Below are 3,796 nucleotides of genomic sequence, written 5' to 3' on the forward strand. Positions count from 1 at the left end.
AAGGCAGAAACATATCTAAGATGAGGGAGGGTGAGGGTTTGTTGACGCACTGGAGGAGAGGCAAATGATGGGGAAAATGACGGTGATGGCGAAGGGTGATGCGGAGCTAAACAACAGTGTTGGACGACCTTCTTCGTGATCGCGGTTACTGCGTGTTCGCAGAAGCAACCTTCTTCATGTTTGCGGTGGTGCCAAAGAGGAGAGAATGAGAAAAAGAGATCCAGAGAAAGAGAGAGAAACGCCAATTTTGGAGAGTATAAACACAAATTGTTTTGGGAGCATAGCTATTTGATGGATCTGGTATGGTGGAGGATCAGGATGAAATAGATTTGGAGAGGAAGAGTTGAGATGCAGTAGGAATAGAGGTTAGAGGAGGAGAAGAGAGCGTTAACTGAGTTGGGTAATTTTGAAATTTTGATCTGTGTCTCAAGCCAAATTTCTGTGTCTCTTCATTTTGGCCGGACACAAAATACATGTTCTCTGTGGGTAGTTATGTGTAACCGTGTCTCTCTTGAATTTGTGTCTTACAAAACAAACAGTACACATGTGTTGTTGTGTGTGTGTCTCTCATATACACGGACACCATCCAAACGCAGTGTTATTCCATCGCTGCTCCAATACTGCACCTCTGTCCTTGTTTCCACGCCACTGCGTCGTGTCTTCACCACTTCCATCACGTGCCGCGTTACTTCGTTCACCCAAATGGTATGACCCAAATAAATATTCACATGTTAGTGAAAATCCTGCTGAGGTACCAGAAAGAACCATCCGCATATATAGTAAATCCTGCAGAGCATGTGCATGCAAAATCAAGCAAATCAAGTAAAATACCAATGGTATACTTAAATAAACACCCACTTTAGAATGAAAAGAACCATCCGCATACATAGTAAAATAAACATTCACTTAGTTAATAAAAAACAAGTAACGAGACAACAATTGCAGAGGTACCAAGGTCGCGATACAGTAGTCACGGCGGTGACACAGGATTGCGAGAGAACAGTTGCGACAAAAATAAAAAATTTAAAATTATAATTGAACTTAATTAATTCAAAATTTAATTTTTAAAATTAGAATTAACTTTCTTTTTTAACTTATTGTTTACATTGTTCAAAACAAATATGCTTCTCCTATACTGTTTCTTTATAATTTGATAAACATCATCGGTACTTTTTACTATATTATGGTTATTACATATATTAGTCTTACTATTTGTGACTAAAAGTTGATTTTTTTTTAAATTGAATCTGGAAAAAAAATTGTAACCTATTTGCTCAGTCAAGTTCAAATTTCAGAAAAATGTAGAAAGAATATCTGATAAAGATGATCCCAACAAAGTCATATGCATATAATAGAGAAGTGTTATGCATATAATACACATTAGCGTTTCATCAACTTGTATTATTGTCACAAATAATTTTGTTTTCGTCTTATTCTCCCACATGCATGTACATAACTTGTAATAATACCGAAAATTATTAATGTGTGATGGTAAATTATTAAAGGGGATTCATCAATTATTCTAAATAATACTATTTATTAAAGGTAATATTGATTCAACAACTTTGACAATGATTGGTTTGCAATATTTTGAAAACTATATACATGTATATATTCTCAACTTTCTGATCTCTTCTTTCATTATCATTATCATTTTCATTATTTGATCTTCTTCCAAGTTAAAAGTATTTTCCATTATTCATATAAGAAAACAAAAAGATACCTTCTCTGATCTGAACAAAAAAATAATGTTGCAATCTGTGTCTTTTAATTACTTCACCAATGTACGAGTTTGCCACCGTTTTGATGGTGACTAGTTTTTGTCAACATCTAAACCAGCTAGCTAGCAAGAACTTCACAAGCAGATTGGATGTTCCAAACTGAAGCCGAGGAAAAAAGAATCAATTTTCAGAGGGACTTGTATGAATCATATGGTTTCAGTTTCAACATGCATAACTTACATAAGAATGCGTGTGTGTTTATTGGTTTAGTACGTAGAAATATTTAGGGTTTAATTTTTGTTTGATATTGAGAAAATATTTTTAATTTTATATTAGTTTTTTGTTTTTATTTTTATAAAATCTTAAAAACAGAAAATATTTCAATAAAAATAGCTCTTTAGTAGTGTAGATATTGAGGTGACAATTTTTTTCTGATCTGTTCAAGATATTAAATTTCAAATGTATATTTCGTATAATAAATTTTGTTTAATTAATACGATATTCCTGATCAAAATTTGAGCATCACTTTTGAATGTGTCCTTATCAATAATATTTTCCTTTTACCTCGGTCATTTTCACCATAAAGGGTCTATAACTCTGGCCAATAAATATAAGTCCTTGGATGCTTTATCAAATGGGGTTTTGTTATTGTTCCTAGTTTTATTAGAATTGAATGGTAAATAAAACCCATGGTGCTAAAGATTCACACAGAGAATAATCCTCATGCAAATTTCATATGATATATATGAAATGATGTGTCTATAATTCGGTGCTTACTGCACATTACGAGTCATAATTAGTTTTATTTGTCTTAACTTTTACTTTGTAACTAACTAGAGCTTAATAACCATCATTATTCATTTAATTACTAACGGTCATCACATCAATTGTATTAATTAATTCTTTGTTTATAAAAGGCACTTTTTATATCTCAATAGAAAAATATATTCACGTGATTAATTTTATAGTTTCTATATATCTATTTATTATTTACTAATATTTTATATTTATAAATTTTTTATACTTTTTAAATACTTACTCACTTAAGTATTGAAATATTTTTTCAGGTGCCCACTATCCATATTTTTTTTTATTGAATTATATTTTCTCTTAAAAAAAAAGAGACAAACTCAATTTTTTCTAAGACAATATATTTTAAAGCTATTACATACCATAAAAAAAAAACACACACACACATATATTATAAGGAATTAAATAGATTCAAGTTCGGAACTCAAATAAAGTTAATATTAACATATATAAATAGTCTTATAAATTTTTCATTAGATTGCGTTATTAATTCCAAAGGTTCACATAAATAAATAGATCATTATCAAGAAAATACTAGAAATAACAAATCAGAAAGTGAGAGACATTATTATTGCTCAAATTTCAAAGGTAACAGCAGAATTCACGTGGGACATTACTGTGAGGTGTGAAGTCCTTTCATGAAGATGAGTTCTTCAACAGGGGGCTGAGATTCTTTTTAGCCTTTGTGAAAATTCAGCGGTGTTAAATTTCCCTTTCACCATTAAGGCCAAAGAAATATATTCTCTCATCTGCAAGCACTTTCGTACACAGAATCAAATGAGATCGAGTGGCGTATTTGATATTTTATCTCCATAGGAATAATAATGTTGCATTATCCATTTTGCTTTCCACAAAATTACAGGATTAAGTTTTGACCATTACATTATTATATTGATTACATGCTTCGATTAACAAGAGAATACAAACAAGGATTTAAAAGAAGACAATGTTACAGTGAAAAGTAATGTTATTTTTTTTTTGGTGACTGAAAAGTAATGTTATTTAATTTGTATTACCATTATTTTGGCAAACAACATTTTTCTACGTAGTATTTAGTAAAATAGTTTTTTTTTTTAACAATATCCCCTTACTCAATAGAGTAAATGCTAATCTATCATAGGTTTAAATTTTATTTAACGATTTGTCATTACCCAATTAGTTAATAAATCATTATATACATAAGATAAAATTTAAATTATAAATATTTATTTAAATGAATGAATAAACTAATCACTCGACCAATTTAAATTGATTTTGATTAAAAT

Source organism: Arachis ipaensis, chromosome B01 (genome assembly GCF_000816755.2).
Source record: "Arachis ipaensis cultivar K30076 chromosome B01, Araip1.1, whole genome shotgun sequence".
In the NCBI taxonomy this organism is placed as follows: Eukaryota; Viridiplantae; Streptophyta; class Magnoliopsida; order Fabales; family Fabaceae; genus Arachis; species Arachis ipaensis.